Source organism: Acomys russatus, chromosome 7 (assembly GCF_903995435.1).
Source record: "Acomys russatus chromosome 7, mAcoRus1.1, whole genome shotgun sequence".
Classification (NCBI taxonomy): Eukaryota; Metazoa; Chordata; class Mammalia; order Rodentia; family Muridae; genus Acomys; species Acomys russatus.
In genome coordinates, this window is record NC_067143.1 from 7,819,380 (window position 1) to 7,843,227 (window position 23,848).

At 43.0% G+C, this 23,848-nt stretch overlaps 1 pseudogene; it reads right to left on the minus strand.

Moving 5' to 3' along the window:
- Window positions 1-6,001: 6,001 nt before the first annotated feature.
- LOC127192425 (multivesicular body subunit 12B-like) lies at window positions 6,002-14,630 on the minus strand (annotated as a pseudogene).
- Window positions 14,631-23,848: the final 9,218 nt, after the last annotated feature.

Here is a 23,848-nt window from a genome sequence, read left to right on the forward strand (position 1 = left end):
GTTGTAGATTTTCATAGTAGGCTCAATCTGCTCTGAAAGGAAATTTCCTTAATAAAAAAATTAGATGTATTTCTTATTATAATATACAAATAGGCATTTAGATTGGGGACATTTTGGGAGCAAGGTAGAAATCTTGTGCAATGGAAACTATGGAATCTATGAAGGTGACACTAGCAAAGATGTCTAGCAGTGAAAGACACAAAGCCTGAATTAGCCACCCTCTGTAATCAGTCAAGCCCTCATGTGGAGGGATTGGGACCCCATCCCAGCTACAAATCCTCTGACCTACAGTTTGCCATAGCTACAAGATGTGCTTGGACCAGAGCCTTGAGTAATGATCATTAGAAAGACTTCACCCAGCAACTGATGGGAGGAGATGTATAGTTCCACAGCCAAATATTGGATAGATCTGGAAAAGGCCTGTGCAGGAGAGGGTGAATGGTTAGACGATCCAGCAGGATCAAGTACATCACAAGAACACAGCCCACACAATCAGCTAACTGGGACTCAAGTGGGTTCACAGAGATCAGGGAGCCTGTGTGGGTCTGACAAGGTCCTCAGTATATATTATAGTTGTGCAGCTCAATGTTCTTGCGGAAGTCCTAACAGTGGGAGTGGAACCTGTTTCTGGCTCTTTTCCTGCCTTTGAGGCCCTTTTCCTTCTACTGGGTTGCCTTTTCCAGCCTGATGTGAGAATGGTCGCTTCGTCTTATTGTAGTTTCTGATGCCTTATTTGGTTGATGGCCCTGAAAGGCCTATTATTTTCTGAGGGGAGGGGAAGAGAGTGCGTCTGGTGGACATGAGGAGGAGATAATGGTGGAGGACATGGAGAGGAAACTGCAGTCAGTATGTAATATATGGAAGAAGAATAAATAAAAAGAAAAGTTAAACAATTTTTCAAGGACAATAAATAAATGTTGCAGATGAAAAAAAGGTATAGGCATCTAGAATGCAGGCACGAGTTCTTCTCATCAGACAGGCTTGTATCCAATTAGACAGCCTTTGGTTACCACAAGATAAAAATGCCATTATTATGCCATGAGGATATCTTGCCAGGGTGTATCCTCTTGTGGTTTTTAGCCTTTACAGATGGATAGGATTCTTGATTTTCTTAATTTTGCATACCGACTTCTGATACTATGAGATCTAGTAGTTAAGGAGGAATCTTTCAAACGAGTTTCAGCTTGATTCTTACACATTGTTTGAAATATATAAAGTTTGACAACAGTGTCTTGCATTCATGCTTCAAGGAGAAATCGAAGGGGTGTCAATAGCCTATATTGCTTTACGAGTCTCTTGGACATCCATGACCAGTAATTCAAAAAGAGGTATCACATGCCTATGATTCTTGACAGGATCAGTATCCTATATAACAGAACTACATTTAAAATATATTGTTTAAGAAAACTTATAGAAGCCAAGTGGTGGTGCTGCATGCCTTTAATGCAAGCACTTGGAATGCAGAAGCAGGTAGATTTCTGAGTTGGAGGCCAGCCTGGTCTGCTGTTCCTCACCACACTTCCAGAACTATAAAGATGTGACTTCCCATGATCACAGTTGATGGATCCTGGGAGGGGAAGAAAGATGGAGGGGTGGGGATGGAGGATGAAGACCCTCAGGTTGCAGTTAGCATACAAGAAACAAACTTCCAGGGAGACCGGCTTCGGTGAAACAGTCCATTTAACTGTAGGGAACAGTGGCTATTAAAATCTCTGGGGAGTAGGCAGAGGCTTTCCAGGTGAGTATACATCATTGGCTGGGGCCACACTGTTGGGAATGAATGTCTTATTTTCTTGAACACGAATTCAAAGTGCTTTCTGTATGTGTTATATGATGAGAGAAAGTTTAATCTGTAACCTGGTCACCAGGCTATGTGATCACCTCAAGGGTTACAGAGATTGAGGCTATAAGGCCACACATGGAGGGACACACAGGCCCAAGGAAGGGAAGAAACTGTCCTACTCCTGACAGCCTCAAGATGGGATTTTGAGGTCTGGTCACACCTCAACTTCAATCTTGCTCCAGACTGGCTCCCCTTCTGGTGCAGCTCCCTAATGACACATCTCCTTGTTTTTGTTTTCTTTTTTTTTTTTTTTTTTTTTTTTTTTTTTTTTTATTAATTTATTCTTGTTACATCTCAATGTTTATCCCATCCCTTGTATCCTCCCATTCCTCCCCCCCCCCATTTTCCCATTATTCCCCTCCCCTATGACTGTTCCTGAGGGGGATTACGTCCCCCTATATATTCTCATAGGGTATCAAGTCTCTTCTTGGCTACTTGCTGTCCTTCCTCTGAGTGCCACCAGGTCTCCCCCTCCAGGGGACATGGTCAAATGTGAGGCACCAGAGTATGTGAGAAAGTCGTATCACACTCTCCACTCAACTGTGGAGAATATTCTAACCATTGGCTAGATCTGGGAAGGGGTTTAAAGTTTACCTCCTGTATTTGCCGGTTGTGGTGGCTTGTTTTTGTTTTCTAAAGGGGAGACATCATCATAGTAATCAGCCTCTGGGTTATGAGTGGCTTGGTACTGGGCCAAAACTTGCTTGGTAGTGACTCTGGCAATGTTGATTACTTGTTGTTTCAGAAATTGAATGAAACAGGGGTCAGGAGGAGGAAGGCCCCAGTGGCCAACATGGATGGGGATTCTCAAAGGCTCCTTGACACCTTTTTGGGTGTGATGTACTGTTCCTATGAATTTATTGTGTCCATAACAAAAATCCAGTGGTGGATATAGGAAATGATTGGGGTGCAGGGCTGTGTGTTAGCAGAGTTAGAATGGACAATAACAAAGACAGCCACAAGAATGGAAGAGAGAAAGGCCTGTGGAGGGCAAGGCATATGGCCTGGGAAGTGGACACTAGGTCATGGATGCTCTTCCAGGAGAGCTTTTTTTTGGTATTGGCACTCTCAAAAGCCAAAGACTCAATTAAAGATTGTTTAGGCCATATTATTTAATAGGGTAATACTGTGCTTAGTTTTTAGCTGTTACATTCTATAGAGTTTAACTGAAAGTTTTCAGAAAGCAACTTAAGGAACAGAGCCCAAGACAGATAAGAGTGTACCCAGTGGAATAGTTTAAAATTGGGTATTTTGCATTCTTTTTATTTATTTAGTCAGAAAATTGAGCATTTAAGCACTAATTTGGTGATCAAGAGAAGATCCTCCATATAATGAATGACTAATATCTCTGAAATTTTAATAGCATTGGCTTAGTACTTCATGTCTTAGCTGTGATCATTTTTGTATTACAAGTTTAGCTCTTCCTAGATAGTTTTCCCGTGAAGGAACATTGACAATGAGTTATTGGGAAAAACATTGCCTATGAAGAGACCTTTAATATTTAGCTATCCCATCATGAGAGAAGAACAAACATTCAAGCAAAGTTGAAGCACACAAACAACAAGTAATGTCTACGCTCCGTACTAGCTGTGCTACCTCAGGCGTAGAGCTCTGCCTGTCATTCTTCGGAATCCACACAGTATTGCTTTGTGTTGGCAGGGCCTTCACAGAAAGAGCTTGTCAACAGCAAAAGAGATAGAAAAGTGGGTGACAGCAAGTAAGAAGAGAGATAAACTCTGGTGCCCCATATTTGACCACGTCCCCTGAATGGAGAGGCCTGGTGGCACTCAGAGGAAGGATAGCAGGCTACCAAGAAGAGACTTGATACCCTATGAGCATATACAGGGGGAGGAGGCCCCCTCAGTCACAGTCATAAAGGAGGGAGTAAGGGGAAAATGGGAGGGAGGGAGGAATGGGAGGATACAAGGGATGGGATAACAATTGAGATGTAATATGAATAAATTAATAAAATAAAAATTTTTTTAAAAAGAGGAGAGATTCAAAGATGGGTAACAACAAGCAGGAAGACAACTAGAAAGATGGACAGCAAGTTTGAGAGCCACGTGAGTGCTTCTCTAGCATAGTGCTAGACTTTACTACCGTGTGTCCCTGCTTCCCTTGCATGCAACACTCCAGGGCAGGGGCAGGAGGCAGGGACATCCACAGGACCAGGGATAGGGTCATGGGGGATTGCCGCTGGCTGGCAACTGGCTGCCAATGGTGTGTTTTCACCATGGGTGTGACCAGAGAGTGCTGGTGGGGGTGCTCTTCAAATGCTGGGTCATATTGTTTGTGGCGATAGTGTGCTGCCAAGACTGATAAAGCTATAGTTTTATGAATCTCTATGGCCATCTTTAGGTTTTTCACAACTGGGGAATGGAAAGATGTGATAAGACAAAGGGGACAAACATAAATGAAGTGGTCAACAGAGCCCAGAGCATTTTCCCCCAACCTTCCCTAATTAACTCAGACTGTGAGTGGTTGCCCCATCTCTGTTGGGCCTCAGGTCACACAAGCCACTTGGCATTACAGCAGCAGTAGACATAGGTCCTCGGAACCCCTGGCTTGTGGAACCAACTGGGGACAGTTCATTAGCTCCTTTGAGAGCCAACATTGTACTAGGCTTTGCTAGAGATGCCTATGTTGAGCCCATGGGGTTTTGGGGCATGGGCAGATGAACTAACCATGTTTTCATGACCTGGGATACCCAGAGGCTGTGGGGCCTAGAGGCAAATGGGTACTACACAGGACATGGCACATCTGAGGCAAGATGAGGTGACCATTCCTGAAACGTATAGATGAAGTATCATCAAATAGAAAAGATGGCTGAGGAGGATGAAGGGGAGTCCACAAAGGTCTGAGGTGCTGATGTAAGTTGGTGAGGTATTTTTGGACCTGTCCCAGCTCATGCCACCTGGTTGGTTGGCTCTTGATCCTGATTCTTTCACACCTTGGGCATCCAGCTGCCCATGGCTACCTCAGAAGCTGTAACTGAAGAGGTTTGTATGATCTGGTGTGTAGTTGCTCATGGCAACTTGCCACTGTACATACCTTCATATCCATAGACCCTCTGGCGACTAGTATTAGTCGAAACCTAAAAGTCAACTGTGACAAAGTAGTTGCATGACAGTGAGTCTGAGAGCTGGGACAACAACGACCACTGTTCTCATGGCAACACATGTAAGGCTGAACTTGACATCTTGGGTTGACACCTGTAAAATGTTCTGGCCCAAATTCAGAGGCCTGGGACAGACATCCTTTTCAAAACAACAGATCTCTAGTGGAAGTGCCCTCTAGACAGTGTGGTGGTGCTGGCCCTTGTACTATGTCTCTGCAGTGCTGGCTACCATTCCTCTCAAAGCATGCTCTGTGTCAGTCATCACCAGGTCAGAGCACAAGACAGAAGCATTTGGAGCTGTTGTTGGCAGTTGGATGCTCCACAGGTGAGCCGTTTGTGGGGATTGGAGCTTGTGGCCAGACACAGTACCCTAGCAGCCAAGTTTCCATCCAGGTAGATACCCAGTTACCTCCACAGAAAGCAGGGTTCCATCTCTGCTCTCTGGATGTCCTGTGTGTGTGCTGCAGGAAGAGTCTGTAGTTGTCTAAAGTGCATTGGAGACCTGTTCCCTCAGTGTCATCCTGAGATGCATGGACCACTTGAGCCTGCTGACCAGCTGGGTCAGAGGTTATCAATGCATCTTTCAGGGTCCTGTGTGAAGCAGTCAACTTTATAGTCTTCCAGGAGGGATCCAGTGGCCTTGTGGGATTCCTGCAATAGGTGATGGTCAGTTGTAGGGGAGCCAGTGGGTGCCACTGGGAGGCTGGAGCATGTGCCTCGGTTCTCACGGGTGACCCAGGTAAGGGAAGATTTTTCTTTCTTTCTTGGGTAAGTGGTCATCACACATGTGCTAGGAGACTCTGGTCACTAACAGCACATACATTAGTCACAATTATGAACGTTCCCAGGGAGTCACAGGAGTCTTGTCAGGTGAGCTGATGACCATATATGACCACACAGATGCCCAGGGTCTCTTGGTCAGTGGGGAGGGCAAGCAGAATGGGCAGGTAACAAAGGGAGTGACTCTCACCCAAGCCACCCCATCAGTAGTCCAAATACTGGGTGGGAGACGTCTTCTCCCACAGGAGACTGTGGGCTCCTCAGGACTCGGGGATTTGCTGGCACTGGGTAGGGCTGGGTGGAAGCCATACAGCTACTCTCTGTTCTGTGCAGAAACTGTACTTGTACTCCCTTTTAGTTTCCGCCAGAGACTTGATGGTGATTCCCCAAGAGATCAAAGGGCTTCATACTTTCTGGAATTCAGGAGAACTTCTCTGAAATCATCCATTGTTGATATGGCATACAGATTGGAAAGCTGGTACTCATAGTCTGTGCTGGTGTTGTTTCTGCCTCAGAAGGTAGCTGGTAGCATTAGTGAGATGTGCCTGGGCAGGATTGGGGCTGAGGTGTAAACAGCTGACAACTATGAGGGTGTGATGGGTTGGGATGAGTCATGGCTTCTTGGCACTTTGCCCATGTGATACCAGATGCCCACGCTATTCAGTTCCCCAACAAACATGTACTGGGGAGGTGCCGGCTTGGTCTGGCCCGTGATGCAAATGTCACAAATGGCAGCGTCGGTTGACATTCCTGAGGAATAAATTTAATGCATAGCCTCTTCTTCCTCAAGACCACTTCCTGTGTGTCCACCATCTCCTGGATGGGAATGAAGGCCACAGGCAGTGTATCCTGACACTGATGAGCTTCATGTCCACCAGCACATTCCCCAAGAGACTATTTTCTTTGGAAAATGATCTTGGAAAACACAGGTATCCGGTAACCTTGAACTTGAAAAAGCTGTCCTTCCCAAGGTCAGCATCCATGCCATCTGCTTTCTACTTAACCTGGCTCCATCCTCAGAACACTGTTGCCACTCGAGTCCCCAGGTTGCTCCAGGTGTGAGGCCGAGCTGAAGCACCAAGAGCCCGCGGTGTGGCATCATGCCAAGCAGAGGCCACCCTCTGGGGCCTGTCCTCTGGAACTGACTTCAATGCCTCCCTAACAACTAGCTTTACTGAATGAAAAGGAACCATACAAACTTCCTAAGGGAGGATAGTTAACAATCCTACCCAGCTATAAACCACAGCAATACCTAGCATGTCATGATAACCATAAGGGTAAATAGTGACACACATACCTTAATGGTAAGCAATAACTGTAATTGTACTAAAGGTGATCTCAACAAAAAGGAAATGATTCAGGCACTAAAAACCTAGCTATCTACCAAGGGCTAGCAAAATCATTGATCTCGGAGGAGAACCTACAACCACAACTTTACTAAGCCACAGGATAATTCTTAACTATATTCTAGACTATGTGCTTAGGTGCACTGATGAGTAAAGTCCTCACCTCTCATCAAATACACTTCTCTTTGAAACATATGAATATTAATATACAGACTGACTCAGCTAGGCTTGCACAGGAACTGGACGGAAAGTGAAACATCTAGCTCTTGCAGGACTCCCAGGGCCTGGCCAGAATCCTAATTTTCTTAGGGTTCTCAAAGATTCCATAACTTCAAGGCAGTCAGAAGCAATCTAAAGAACACAATGCCCTCATTCCTGAGAGGTGGGGTGGACAGTTATTGGTGTTCAGTGTGTTAAGCATGTTTGTTGTCACTTAGCAGGTTGGTTAAAGTTACAGGTAGGAAAGATGTTTTCTTCAAGGCCACCAAATACAAATAACCAAAGCACTATGAATGTAACATTTATATAATTCTTGATGGTTTTGTGTGTCTTCTTGCTGAATGTAGTTTATTATATATGTGTGTAATATAAACATATATGTAAAAAAAATTTAATAATAAAAAATTTTAAGTTGCTTTTGGTCGTTGTCATGAAGGAAACAAAGGAAATTTGGTTAAATTTAAGAATTTTTTTCTCTCTCTCTCCCCCTCTATTTTTCTTTCCTATCTACTGTTATGGGGGGGAAGGGGAAAGCAGTGAAAGGAAAAATGAGGCTAAATTATTATATCTCCTTGGTAGGAAAAAAGGGGGTAGGTCATTATATGCTCTTGATAAGAAAAAGAAAGGTATTATTGTATCCCTATTTAAACTGGAAAGCAACAACAAACCTCAAATATTTTAGATTGGTATGTAATTTTGTATGATAGAAACTTAATGTCATATTTGCCACAATATATTGTATATATGATTCAACTCTAACTCAGGGTTTATGTGTGTATAATTTCAAGGCAATTCATTTAAATATGTTATGTAATGTCCTAGTCTTATGAAAACTACTGTTGTAAACTTTCAAGGATAATTAAGATAATTATTTCAAGGATAATTAAGAAATACAAGTTAACGTGGGTGCTGCAGCTCAAAATGGTCCCCACGCTTGCTTGGCAGACACTTTACTGATAGAACAATCTCCCCAGCCCCCATTTTTAAAATGCAAACTTGTTTTTAACATTTGTGACTGGTGGCTGTAGTTGTGCTCACAGGGAACAATGACAAATTCTAAATGGATGTAATTTGGAATCTAGAAAAGAAATGGTTCCATGAAAAATGCCATGACAGAAGAAAGCCAGAGAACACAATGGTGATCTCCAACCTATATTTTAAAAGAACGTCAAGCATCATGAAGTTTTACAATTAACTGGTTGTGCTGTATACAATACGCTGAAATGGCACATGGGTCAAGAGATCAAATCACCTTACACTCCTTAAAAGCCACAGCAATTATATCTACAAAAGTAGAAAAACTATCTAACCACAGCAGACTATGAACAACACAGAGGACACAGCCATAGCTCCAAAGATTATACATATGAGGATATGTCAGCATATAGATACAAGGAAAGATCTAGAAGATTCTTATCTGAGTGGTGAACTAAGTGATTTTCCCCTGCCCTGCCTCCCTTCCATTCCTTCACCCTATCACCTCCACTTCCTTCCTTCTTTCTTTTTGTTTATCTGCATTTAACAATTTTTTTTACCATAAACCTGAGCTGCCTGGATAATTTTTTTTTAATTTACCCTGAGTAAGTAAATAACCCCTTTATAAATATTAAACAGGAGGATCCAAGATGGTGACGAGCAGTGTGGACCGTGTTTGGAGGCTCCAGTGAACAATTCAGGGAACTGCACAGATTTCTGAGCCAGGAACACCGAGGTCCCTACACCACGGCAGCAGGAGTGCTCCACGGTTCAGAGGGACCAGGGTGCAGAGGACCTGTGTGCCCCTGCAAATGGGAGGAGCGTGGATTTTTTCGGATTGGAGCAGCAGCGGCAGAGGCAGCAGCAGCAGCACCAGCGGCACCAGGGGCGGTGGCTGAGGTTTGCAGCTCATAGCCTTCCGGTGGAGGTGATTGGTGTGGTGGCCGGTGGGAGTTGCTGCGGGAGAGGGGACTCTGGGCAGGATTTGGGTCGCGTAGTGCCTTGGGACCCAGACTGGATTCAGCGGACAGTTCGGCCCCAGAGTCCCGGGGTCTGGCTCAGCCCAGCAAGCAATTCTGCTAGAGGCACTAACTCAGCCCAGCCACAGCTCTCCTACTGTGGCACAGGCTGGGCAGAGCGCTCGGTTCCACCCTAGGCACCACCTCAGCTCAGCAGCAGCTCCCCCGAGGTGATGCAGGCTGGGCGGAGCGCTTGGTTCCACCACCGGCGCTAACTCAGCGCAGCCACAGTTCTCCTGCTGTGACACAGGCTGGGCAGAGTGCTCAGTTCCACTGGCTCTAAGAGTCTGGTTGGACACAGTGTGCAGTTTGAATCCAGAATTCCTAGCTGAGCTTGGCGTAAACAGCATGCACTTTGGGCCAAAAGCCCCTAGCTGAGCTTGGTGCGTAGTCCCAGCCCAAAATTTCTGGCTGGACCCTGTGTGCATTTTGGGCCCAGAATCCCTAGCTGAGCTCAGCAGATGGATCAGGCCCTGAGAATCTAGCTGAGTTCGGCCTGTGGTTCGGGCCCAGTGTTCCTGGCTGGACTTGGCAGGGGACACAGAAGGTTGTGGATACCTTGGCCTGACCCAACGCTCATTCAGAGACCCAGAACGATTGCAGGACCCACAGCACAGAGGATCTGAAGATCACTGGCTGTGAGAGTCCAAAACAACAGGGCTAACCTCCTAAGATCCACACCAGTGAAGCATTAGAGCTCCCTGCCTAGGGAAATCTTGAGAAAACAAGTGAATCTATCATCAGACTCCCTCCATCCAATTCTGGAAACTACCCAACAAAAACAAAGATGGCAAGATGTCTAAAGGACAGCGAAAAAGCATACGCAAAAAAAAAAACAAAACAACATGGCATCTCCAGTTTCCACTATCCCAAAGAAGACAACCCAGAGAACTCAAATACAATGGAAATACAAGAAAATGACCTCAAATCCTTAGTAATGAGGATGGTAATGGAGGAAACAAATAAAATTCATAATCAAATGCAGGAAGACGCAGACAAACAGTGAGAGACATAAAAGAAGCACATAGAGGGGAACTGGAAAATTGCAGGAAAATGCAAACAACCAGACGAAATAAATAAATAAAATGGTTCAAGCTCTGAAGACCTATAAAGAGAGAATGGAAAAAACTCAGGAATATACAAACAATCAGATGAAAGAAATCAAAACATCAGTTCAAGGTCTGAAAATGAAAATGGATTCAATGATAAACACACAGACAGAAGAAAAACAAGAACGTGAGACCTCAGAGAAGAAGGCGAGCAACACAGAGGTGAGCTTTTCTAACAGAACCCAAGAGATGGAAGAACGAATCTCAGGTCTAGAAGATACAATCACAGATCTTGAAGCAACCATTAAAGAAAATGCCAAATCTGGAAAACTCCTGACACAAAACATCCAAGAAATCAAGGACACCATGAAAAGAAGAAATTTGAGGATAATAGGCATTGAAGAAAGAGAAGATATCAGACTCCAAGGCCCAGAAACTATTCTCAACAAAATCATAGAAGAAAATTTCCCCAATCTAAAGAAAAAGATGTCTATAAATATACAAGAGGCCTACAGAACACCAAATAGAACTGACCAGAAAAGAAAAACTTCCCATCACATAATAATCAAAACACAAAACATACAGAGCAAAGAAAAATATTAAAAGCTGCAAGGGAAAAGGGCCAAATAACATTTAATGGCAAACCTATCAGAATTACATCTGACTTCTCAGCAGAGACCATCAAAGCCAGAAGGGCCTGAACAGAGATCCTGCAAACCCTAAGAGACCACAGATGCCAGGCCAGACTACTTTACCCAGCAAAAATATCAATAATCATTGATGGAGAAAACCAAATATTCCATGACAAAAACAAATTTGAACAGTACCTATCCACAAATCCAGCTTTACAGAAGGTACTAGAAGGAAAACTCCATCCCAAAGGGTCAAGCTACAACCAAAACTACTCAGGAAATAGATAACTATCCCATGGCAAAAACACAACTACACAAATGCTCGACTGGAAACAACATGAAAATTAAGACTCTTAACAGTCACTGGTCATTAATATCTCTCAATATCAATGGTCTCAATTCTCCAATAAGAAGACACAGACTAACTGAATGGGTGCATAAACAAGATCCAACATTCTTCTGCATTCAAGAAACACATCTCACCCATAATGATAGGTGTGGAGAGCTCCCACGGACCGCACCCTAAGATGGCCTCTGGCACACCGCCAGAGCTGCCTCTGTAGAGAACAAACAAGTCCTTATTTGGACAGAGCCCATTGCCTGCGGTAGTTCGGCCTTCATGGACCAATGAGGATGCGAAGACGTAGCGTGAGTTGATTGGATGACAGTATGCTTTATTAGTGGGTGGCGGGGTGATTCGGGGGAGCTGCTTGCATGAAGAGCTTGAATAAATTGCTTGGAGAAGAACTGGTGGTCGCATCTTTCTTGCTGGCCGAGTGAGACATGACAAGTGGTGGCCCGTACAGGGACCTCGCTGTCCACTCCCCCACCGTTAAGTTCAGAACTCCAAGTGGTCAAGGATCGCCGGCGGGTAAGTTCCCGGTAAGTGGAGCTTACGACCCCTGGAAAAGGGGAAGGTCTCCAGAAGGGAGCTAATCCTAAGGTCTCCGGAAGGGAGCTAATTCTAAGGTCTCTGGAAGGGAGCTAATTCTAAGTTCTCCAGAAGGGAGCTAATCCTAAGTTCTCCGGAAGGGAGCTAATTCTAAGGTCTCCGGAAGGGAGCTAATTCTAAGGTCTCTGGAAGGGAGCTAATCCTAAGTTCTCCGGAAGGGAGCTAATTCTAAGGTCTCCGGAAGGGAGCTAATTCTAAGGTCTCTGGAAGGGAGCTAATTCTAAGGTCTCCGGAAGGGAGCTAATTCTAAGGTCTCCGGAAGGGAGCTAATCCTAAGTTCTCCAGAAGGGAGCTAATCCTAAGTTCTCCGGAAGGGAGCTAATCCTAAGGTCTCCGGAAGGGAGCTAATCCTAAGGTCTCCGGAAGGGAGCTAATCCTAAGGTCTCCGGAAGGGAGCTAATCCTAAGGTCTCCGGAAGGGAGCTAATCCTAAAGTCTCCGGAAGGGAGCTAATCCTAAGGTCTCCGGAAGGGAGCTAATCCTAAGGTCTCCGGAAGGGAGCTAATTCTAAGGTCTCCGGAAGGGAGCTAATTCTAAGGTCTCCGGAAGGGAGCTAATTCTAAGGTCTCCGGAAGGGAGCTAATTCTAAGGTCTCCGGAAGGGAGCTAATCCTAAGGTCTCCGGAAGGGAGCTAATCCTAAGGTCTCCGGAAGGGAGCTAATCCTAAGGTCTCCGGAAGGGAGCTAATCCTAAGGTCTCCGGAAGGGAGCTAATCCTAAGGTCTCCGGAAGGGAGCTAATTCTAAGGTCTCCGGAAGGGAGCTAATCCTAAGGTCTCCGGAAGGGAGCTAATCCTAAGGTCTCCGGAAGGGAGCTAATCCTAAGGTCTCCGGAAGGGAGCTAATCCTAAGGTCTCCGGAAGGGAGCTAATTCTAAGGTCTCCGGAAGGGAGCTAATCCTAAGGTCTCCGGAAGGGAGCTAATTCTAAGGTCTCCGGAAGGGAGCTAATCCTAAGGTCTCCGGAAGGGAGCTAATCCTAAGGTCTCCGGAAGGGAGCTAATCCTAAGGTCTCCGGAAGGGAGCTAATCCTAAGGTCTCCGGAAGGGAGCTAATTCTAAGGTCTCCGGAAGGGAGCTAATCCTAAGGTCTCCGGAAGGGAGCTAATTCTAAGGTCTCCGGAAGGGAGCTAATTCTAAGGTCTCTGGAAGGGAGCTAATCCTAAGTTCTCCAGAAGGGAGCTAATCCTAAGGTCTCCGGAAGGGAGCTAATCCTAAGGTCTCCAGAAGGGAGCTAATTCTAAGGTCTCTGGAAGGGAGCTAATCCTAAGTTCTCCAGAAGGGAGCTAATCCTAAGTTCTCCGGAAGGGAGCTAATTCTAAGGTCTCCGGAAGGGAGCTAATTCTAAGGTCTCCGGAAGGGAGCTAATTCTAAGGTCTCCGGAAGGGGAGCTAATTCTAAGGTCTCCGGAAGGGAGCTAATTCTAAGGTCTCCGGAAGGGAGCTAATTCTAAGGTCTCCGGAAGGGAGCTAATTCTAAGGTCTCCGGAAGGGAGCTAATTCTAAGGTCTCCGGAAGGGAGCTAATTCTAAGGTCTCCGGAAGGGAGCTAATTCTAAGGTCTCCGGAAGGGAGCTAATCCTAAGGTCTCCGGAAGGGAGCTAATTCTAAGGTCTCCGGAAGGGAGCTAATCCTAAGGTCTCCGGAAGGGAGCTAATCCTAAGGTCTCCGGAAGGGAGCTAATCCTAAGGTCTCCGGAAGGGAGCTAATTCTAAGGTCTCTGGAACGGAGCTAATTCTAATGCCTCTGGAAGGGAGCTAATGCACGACGTTTCTCGCGAGGAGGAAAAGCGAAGGTATGGGTGCGCCACCTTCTCACCCGGTTTTCGCTGCCCTCCGAGAAGTGTTAAAATCAAAGGGACTAAAGATTAAAAGTAAAACTTTAGAATCCTTCCTGACTGAATGTGACACAGTGGCCCCATGGTTCGCGGTGTCCGGCCATCTTTCCCTTCCGAGTTGGGATAAGATAGGTAAGGATTTGGAAACTGCCTGGGATTTGTGTTACTTCAGTTCCGTATGATAATTTCACCAAGGCTGCAAATCTATCTAAGCAGCTCTCTAGCCATCTTCTAGGTAACTGGTCAACCAACTTCGAGGGCCTGTTGAGGAATCTTCGAGTGTCGATTACTACAACCAATTCTACTCGGGTTGACCTGGCTTTTGCAGATTGACTCTCCATTTGGCTGGCGACCGCTGTTAATCACTTGAAGGAATGGGCGGGCATCGGGGCTATAAGCATTATATTCCTGGGTGTGAGTGGTGTATGCCTGTGGTGTATTTGTCGGTTAAGAACGTCTCAACATTGCACTCAGGTCCTGATGGCTCAGGCGTTTGCAGCAGTTGAGGCAGGACAGTCGCCTCAGATCTGGCTGTCTGTCCTGAAGAATTGACACACTGTTTTCGTCATGCTCAGGGTGCGAGGCAAAGCACCACACAGGAGGTACATTGTATGCAGTTAATGGCCTTCTGGGGAGCAAGCCTGATTGCATGTGGGTTGGTATCCCAGGCCCCACCTCTGGGAAAAAGGTAGCGGGCCAGGTCTGGCACTCAGCAAATGAAGGGTTTGCTTGAGGGCAGACTGAACAAGTGTCCATGGAACATATGGAGCTAGGTCTGGCACTCAGCGAGTGAAGGGCTTGTTTGAGGGCAGTGTGAAAAAATGCCCATACATACCGGAGATCAGACATCTACTCTCACCTGTTGCATTGTAATCCTGATGTGTCATTATTATAAAACAAAAAAGGGGGAACTGGGGAGAGTCCCCACGGACCGCACCCTAAGATGGTGCCTGGCACACCACCAGAGCTGCCTCTGTAGAGAACAAACAAGTCCTTATTTGGACAGAGCCCATTGCCTGCGGTAGTTCCGCCTTCATGGACTAATGAGGATAAGAGACATAGTGTGAGTTGATTGGATGACAGTTTGCTTTATTAGTGGGTGGCGGGGGTGATTTGGGGGAGTTGCTTGCATGAAGAGCTTGAATAAACTGCTTGGAGAAGAAGTGGTGGTCGCATCTTTCTTGCTGGCCAAGTGAGGCACGACAGATAGGCATTACCTCAGGGTAAAAGGTTGGAAAAAAATATTCCAAGCAAATAGTCACAAGAAGCAAGCAGGTGTAGCCATTTTAGTATCGAACAAAATAGACTTTCAACCAAAATTAATCAAAAGGGATGAGGAAGGACACTTCATACTCATCAAAGGTAAAGTCAACCAAGATGACATCACAATTTTGAACATCTATGCTCCCAATACAAGGGCACCCACATTTGTAAAAGATCTGCTAAAAAAGCTTAAACCACACATCGATCCCCACACAATAATAGTGGGAGACTTCAACACCCCACTCTCACTGAAGGATAAGTCATTGAAACAGAAACTAAGCCAAGAAATAACATCATTAACCAATGCCATGGGTCAAATGGATCTAACAGATATCTATAGAACCTTTCACCCAAACAAGAAAGAATACACCTTCTTCTCTGCACCCCATGGAACCTTCTCCAAAATTGATCACATCGTAGGTCACAAAGCAAGCCTCAATAGATACAAGAGGATTGAAATAATACCTTGTATCCTATCAGATCACCATGCTCTTAGGCTGCAATTCAACAACAACTGAAATAACAAAAAGCCTACACATATGTGGAAACTAAACAACTCTCTGCTAATGACACCTGGGTCAGGGAAGAAATAAAGAAAGAAATCAAGGAGTTTCTGAAATTCAATGAAAATGAAGGAACAACATACCCACATTTGTGGGATACATTGAAAGCAGTCCTAAGAGAAAAATTCATAGCACTAAGTACCTTTAAAATAATTGGAAACATTGCACAAAAGCATCTTAATGACACAACTGGAAGCCCTAGAAAAAAAAGAAGCAGAAACACCCAAAAGGAGTAGACGTCTGGAAATAATCAAACTCAGGGCTGAAATAAACAAATTAGAAACTAAGAAAACAGTCCAAAGAATCAACAAAACCAAAAGCTGGTTCTTTGAGAAAATCAACAAGATAGACAGACCGTTAGCCAAACTAACTAAAAGGCAGAGAGACAGTATTGAAATCAACAAAATCAGAAATGAAAAGGGAGACAGAACAACAGACACTGAAGAAATATAAAGAATCATAGGATCCTCTTTGAAGGCTTTTATGTCACAAAATTTGAAAATCTAAGGGAAATGGATGATTTTATTGATCAATTTCACTTGCCAAAGTTGAGTGAAGAACAGATAAACAAGCTAAATAGTCCCATTTCCCCTACAGAAATAGAAGCAATCATTGATAGTCTCCCAACCAAAAAAAGCCCAGGGCCAGATGGTTTCAGTGCAGAATTCTACCAAACCTTCAAGGGCGAGCTAATACCGATGCTATTCAAGCTACTCCAAAAGATAGAAATAGATGGAAAATTACCAAATTCATTCTATAAGGCCATAGTCTCATTGATACCTAAACCTCACAAAGACTCAACAAAGAAAGAGAATTTCAGACCAATTTCTCTTATGAACATCGATGCAAAAATACTAAATAAAATACTTGCAAAATGAATACAAGAACACATCAAAGATATCATTCATCATGACCAAGTAGGCTTCATTCCAGGCATGCAGGGATGGTTTAATATGCGGAAATCCATCAATGTAATCCACCATATAAACAAACTGAAAATAAAAAACCACATGATCATCTCCTTAGATGCAGAGAAAGCATTTAATAAAACCCAACACCCATTCATGTTTAAAGTTTTAGAGAGATTGTGGATACAAGGCACTTTCCTCAACATAATAAAGGCTATATACAGCAAGCCAATAGCCAAAATCAAAGTAAATGGTGAGATACTCAAGGAAATTCCTCTAAAATCGGGAACAAGGCAAGGCTGCCCACTCTCTCCATATCTCTTCAATATAGTACTCGAAGTTCTAGCCAGAGCAATAAGATAACAAAAGGAGATTAAGGGTATCCAAATGGGAAAGGAGGAAGTCAAATTATCCCTATTTGCAGATGATATGATAGTGTACATAAGTGACCCTCAAAATTCCACCAGAGAACTCCTACAGCTGATAAACTCCTTCAGCAAATTGGTTGGATACAAAATTAACTCAAAAGAGTCTGTAGCCTTCCTATAAACAAATGGCAAGCTTTCAGAGGAAGAAATTAGGAAAGCCACACCCTTCACATTAGCCACAAGCAATATAAAATATTTAGGAGATACTCTAAATGTGAAGGACTTGTTTGAAAAAAATTTCAAAACTCTGAAGAAAGAGCTTGAAGATGACATGAGAAGATGGAATGATCTTCCTTGCTCATGGATTGGGAGAATTAACGTAGTAAAAATGGCCATCCTACCAAAAGCAATCTACAGATTCAATGCAATCCCTATCAAAATACCTACACAATTTTTTAAAGACATTGAAAGATCAATTCTCAACTTCATATGGAAAAACAAAAAAACCAGAATAGCTAAAACTGTCTTGTACAATAAAAGGTACTCCGGAGGAATCTCCATACCTGATCTCAAACTGTACTATAAAGCAATAGTTATTGAAACAGCATGGTACTGTCACAGCAACAGGCTGGTTGATCAGTGGAATTGAATTGAAGACCCAGATATGAATCCACACATATATGGTCACTTGATTCTTGACAAAGGAGCCAAATCTATTTAATGGAAAAAGGATAGCATCTTCAACAAATAGTGCTGGTCTAACTGGAGGTCTATGTGTAAAAAAATGCAACTGCACCCATATTTGTCACCTTGTACAAAACTCAAATCCAAGTGGATTAAAGACCTCAACATAAAACCAGAGAAACTAAGTCACTTAGAAGAAAAAGTGGGGAAGAGCCTGGAACATATTGGCACAGGAGTCAACTTCCTGAACAGAACACCAACAGCCCAGGCCTTAATGTCAACAATTAATAAATGGGACCTCATGAGGCTAAGAAGCGTCTGTAAGGCAGGAGACACTGTCAAGAGAACAAAGCGACAGCCTACAGACTGGGAAAAGATCTTCACCAACCCTACATCTGACAAAGGTCTAATATCCAAAATATATAAAGAACTCAAGAAATTAAACGCCACCAAACCGAATAACCCAATTGAGAAATGGGGCTTGGAACTAAACAGAGAATTCTCAACAGAGGAATATCAAATGGCTGAGAAACACTTAAAGAAATGCTCATCCTCGTTAGTCATCAGAGAAATGCAAATCAAAATAACACTGAAATTCCATCTTACACCCATCAGAATGGCTAAGATCAAAAACTCAAATGACACCACATGTTGGCGAGGATGTGGAGAAAGAGGAACACTCCTTCATTGCTGGTGGGAATGCAAACTAGTACAACCACTTTGGAAAGCTATCTGGCGCTTTCTCAGAAAAATGGGAATAAGGCTTCCTCAAGACCCAGCCATCCCACTTCTTGGAATATACCCAGAAAATGCCCTACCACATAACAGGGACATATGCTCAACCATGTTCACAGCTGCTCTATACATAATAGCCAGAACATGGAAACAGCCTAAGTGTCCCTCAATAGAAGAATGGACTAAGAAACTGTGGTATATTTACACGATGGAATACTACTCAGCTATTAAAAACGAGGAATTCCAGAAATTTGTGGACAAATGGATTGATCTAGAAATTGTCATAATGAGTGAGTTCACCCAGAAGCAAAAAGAGACAAACGGTATACACTCACTTATATCAAAACACTAGCCCAAGGGATAAGTACCATGAAAATCTTTACTTACCAAGAAAGTGGGTCAGAAGAGAGGATATCCTATTGAGACTTTAGGCGAGAGTAGCATGGAAGAATGGGGAAATAGTAGGACCCACAGGGTCCTGGAAACCTACAAGAAGAACTTTATGACAGGCAGATCTGGATCCTGGGGTCCTCCTCAAACTAAGGCACCAGCCAAGGAGAATATAGGCAGTAAGCTTTGAACCCCTACCAGGACCTAGCCGACGAACATGATATTCTCCATCATTAAGTGGGGAGTGAGATCTGACTCTCGCATGAACTCTGGTGCCCCTTTTCTGACCATGTCCCCTGGATGGAGAGACCTGGTGGCACTCAGAGGAAGGATAACTAGTTACCAAGAAGAGACTTGATATTCTGAGAGCATATATAGGGGGAGGAGGTCTCCCTCAGTCACAGACATAGGGGAGAGGAGAAGGGGAGAAATGGGAGGGAGGGAAGAATGGGAGGAAACAGGGGAAGGGCTAACAATCTGGATGTAATATGAATAAATTAATAAAAAAAAGTAGACCCAACAATCTTCCTACTGGATAATATAACCAAGGAAAAATGAGATTAGTATATCTAAGAAATATTTGCAATCATATGTCTATTGCTGCCCATGGTTAGTTGAAGTGAAAAAAATTGTTAGATAAATGCAATAGTATTCAAATTTTTGAATAAAGAATATAAAGAATTAAAAAAAAAGAAATGCCCAACCTCCTTAGTCATCAGGGAAATGCAAATCAAAACAACTCTGAGATTCCATCTTACACCCATCAGAATGGCTAATATCAAAAAATTCAAGTGACACCGCATGCTGGCGAGGATGTGGGGAGAGAGGAACACTCCTTCATTGCTGGTGGGAGTGCAAACTAGTACAGCCACTTTGGAAATCTATCTGGTGCTATCTCAGAAAAATTGGAATAGAGCTTCCTCAAGACCAGCTATTCCACTCCTTGGAATATACCCAGAAGATGCTCCAGCACACAAGAAAATTTGCTCAACCATGTTCATATCAGCCTTATTCATAATAGCCAGAACATGGAAACAGCCTAAGTGTCCACCAGTAGAAGAATGGATAAAGAAACTGTGGTACATATACACTACGGAATGCTACTCAGCTATCAAAAAGAAGGAATTCCCAAAATTTGTGGATAAATGGATAGAGCTAGAAATGATCATAATGAGTGAGTTAACCCAGAAGCAGAAAGACTCAAATGGTATATACTCATTTATATCTGCATACTAGCCCAAGGGGCATGTCCCACGAAAGCCTTCACTTACCAGGAAACTGGGACAAAGGGGAGGACATCCTGTTGGGACTCTAAATGAGAGAAGCAAAGGAGAATAGCAAAGTAGAAGGATCGAGAGGGTCCTAGAAACCTACAATTAGAACATTATGATAGGCAGATTTGGTCCCACTCAAACTAAGGCACCAGCCAAGGACAATACAGGTGGTAAACTTTAAACCCCTACCCAGATCTAGCCAATGGTCAGAACATTCTCCACAGTTGAGTGGAGAGTGGGATATGACTTTCTCACGTACTCTGGTGCCTCACATTTGACCATGTCCCCTGGAGGGGGAGACCTGGTGGCATTCAGAGGAAGGACAGCAGGTGGCCAAGAAGAGACTTGATACCCCATGAGCATATACAGGGGGAGGTAATCGCCCTCAGGAACAGTCATAGGGGAGGGGAATAATGGAAAAATGGGAGGGAGGGAAGAATGGGAGGATACAAGAGATGGGATAAACATTGAGATGTAACAAGAATAAATTAATAAAAAATTTAAAAAAAAATAAATATTAAACAGCTCGGAAAAAAAGAAAGAAATATAAGTTAGTAGTCAGTCACCTGGAAATAATCAAATTCTTTTTTAAAATAATTTATTCAGATTATATCTCAATTGTTATCAACTCACTTGTATCTTCTGGTTCAACCTACCTCTCTCTTTCACCATATTCACCTCCCCTAGGCCTGTGACAGAAGGGGACCTCCTCCTCACCATATGACCAGGTCTCATCTGGATAGCCTACATCCCCTTCCTCTGAGTGTCATCAGACATCCCCCACCAAGGGGAAGTGGTCAAATAGGAGACACCAGAGTTCATGTCTGAGTCAGTCCCCCTCTTCCTATGACCATGAAGAATGAGCTGTCCATTTTCTAGATCTGAATAGGGGATCTATGTTTACTGCATGCATTGTCCTTGGATGACACAGCAGCCTGGACCCCCTGGGTCCAGATTTGCCAGCCTTGATGGTCTTATTGTTGGGTTCTTATATCCTCTGTGTCCTTCTATCTCCCCATTGTTCCATACCACCCTCACCAGGAGTCCAATGGTGAGTGCCAGCATCTGTCTGTGATCCCCCCACCTCTGAGTGAAGACTCTCAGAGGACATACATGTTGGGCTAATATCCAATTATAAGTAAGTATATACCATGAGTGTCATTCTGAGTCTAGGTTATCTCACTCAAGATGATCATTTCTAGTTCCATCCATTTGCCTGCAATTTTCAAGATTTCCTTCTTTTTAATAGCTGAGTAGTATACCATAGTGTAAATGTACCACACTTTAATTATCCTTTCTTCAACTGAGGGACATCTAGGTTGTTTCCAGCTTCTGGTTATTATGAATAAGGCTGCTTTTAACAGAGTGGAACAAATGTCCTTGTGTGATAGGGCATCTTTTGTGTATATCCCAAGTAGTGGAAGAGCTGGGTCTTGAGATAGCACTATTCCCAATTTTCTGAGAAAACACAAGGCTGATTTCTAAAGTAGTTGTGAAAGTTTGCACTCCCACCAGAAATGTAGGAGTGTTCCCCTTTCTTCATAACCTCGGCAGCATGTGAGGTCTCTTGAGTTTTTGATCTTAGCCATTCTGAAAGGTGTAAGATGGAATCTTATTTGCATTTCTCAGATGACTAAGGAAGTTGAGCACTTCTTTAAGTGTTTCTCAGCCATTCAATATTATTCTGTTGAGAATTCTTTGTTTAGCTCTGAACCCCATTTCTAAATTGGGTCATTTGGTTTGGTGGTATTTAATTTCTTGAGGTGTTTATATATTTTGGATATTAGACTTTTATCAGGTGTAGACTTGGTGAAGATCTTCCAATCTGTAGGCTGTCATTTTGTTCTGTTGTATGTTTCTTTTACCTTACAGAAGCCTTTCAGTTTCATGAGGTCCCATATATTGGTTGTTGATCTTAGAGCCTGACTGTTGGTGTTCTGTTCAGGAAGCTATCTCCTGTGCCAATGAGTTCGAGGCTCTTCCCTACTTTTTCTTCTAACAGACTTAGTGTATCTGGTTTTATGTTGAGGTCTTTAATCCACTTTGACTTGAGTTTTGTGCATGGTGACAAATATGGGTCCAGTTGCATTTTTCTACATGTAGCCATCCAGTTAGACCAGCATCATTTGTTGAAGAAGCTTTCATTTTTCCATTGTATAGATTAGGCTTCATTGTCAAAAATCAGGTGTCCATAGGTGTGTGTATTTATTTCTGGGTCTTTAATTCAATTCCATCGACCAACCAGCCTATTGCTGTGCCAGTACCATGCTGTTTTAATTACTGTTGCTCTGTAGTACAGCTCGAGATCAGGTATGGAGATTCCTCTGGAGGATCTTTTATTGTACAGGATTGTTTTAGCTATTCTGTGCTTTTTTGTTTTTTCCATATGAAGTTGAGAATTGATCTTTCAAGGTCTTTAAAAATTCTATAGATATTTTGATAGAGATTGCATTGAATCTGTAAATTGCTTTTGGTCAGATGGCCATGCTCACTATGTGAATTCTCCTGATCCATTAACAAGGGAGATCTTTCCATCTTCTGATATCATCTTCAATTTCCTTCTTTATAGACTTGAAGTTTTTTTCATACAAGTCTTTCACTTGTTTGGTTAGGGTTACACTTAGATACTTTATATTATTTGTGGCTATTGTGAAGGATGTAGTTTCCCTAATTTCTTTCTCAGCACGATTGTCATTTGTAAACAAGAGGGCTACTGGTTTTTTAATTGATTTTGTATCTGCCACTTTCCTGAAGGTGTTTATCAGCTGTAGGATTTCTCTGGAGGAATTTTGAGCATCACTTATGTACACTATCATATCATCTGTGAATAGGAATAATTTGACTTCCTCTTTTGTGGTGTGGATCCCCTTGATCTCCCTTAGTTGTCTTATTGCTCTAGCTAGAACTTCAAGTACTATGTTGAAGAGATATGGAGTGGGCAGCCTTGTCTAATCCCTGATTTTAGTGGAATTTCCTTGAGTTTATCTCTGTTTAATTTGATGATGGCTATTGGCTTGCTATATACAGCATTTATTAAGTTTAGGCATGTGCCTTCTATTGCTGCTCACTCCAAGACTTTAAACATGAATAGGGGTTGGATTTTGTCAAATGCTTTTTCAGCATCTAAGAAGATGACCATGTGTTTTTTTCTTACAGTTTGTTTATATACTGGATTACATTGATGAATTTCCACATATTAAACCACCCCTGCATGCCTGGGATGAAGCCAACTTGGTCATGGTGAATGATATCCTTGTTGTGTTCTTGGATTTGGTTTGCAAGTATTTTATTGAATATTTTTGCATCAATGTTCATAAGAAAAATTGGTCTGGAATTCTTTTTCTTTGTTGGGTTTTTGTGAGGTTAAGGATCAATGTGACTGTTCCATCCATTTCCATTTTGTGGAGTAGTTTGAAAAGTGTCTATATTAGCTCTTCTTTGAAGTGCTGATAGAATTCTGTGCTGAAATCATCAGGCCCTGGGCTTTTTTTGGTTGGGAGATATTGAATGACAGCTTTATTTCTGTAGGAGAAATGGGACTTTTTAATTTCTTTATCTGGTTTTGATTCAACTTTGGCAAGTGGAAGCTATCAAACACTTGTTCATTTCCTTTAGATTTTCTAATTTTGGGGTGTATAGGCTTTTGAAGTAAAAGTTGCTGATTCTTTGTATTTCTTCAGTGTCTGTTATTATATCTCGCTTTTCATTTCTGATTTTTTTTATTTGGATAGTGTCTTTCTGCCTTTTAGTTAGTTTGGCTAATGGTTTGTCTATCTTGTTGATTTTCTCATAGAACCAGCTTTTGGTTTTGTTTATTTTTTGAATTATTCTCTTTGCTTCTAATTTATTGATTTCAGCCCTGAGTTTGATGATTTCCTCTTAGCTGTTTCTGCTTCTTTTT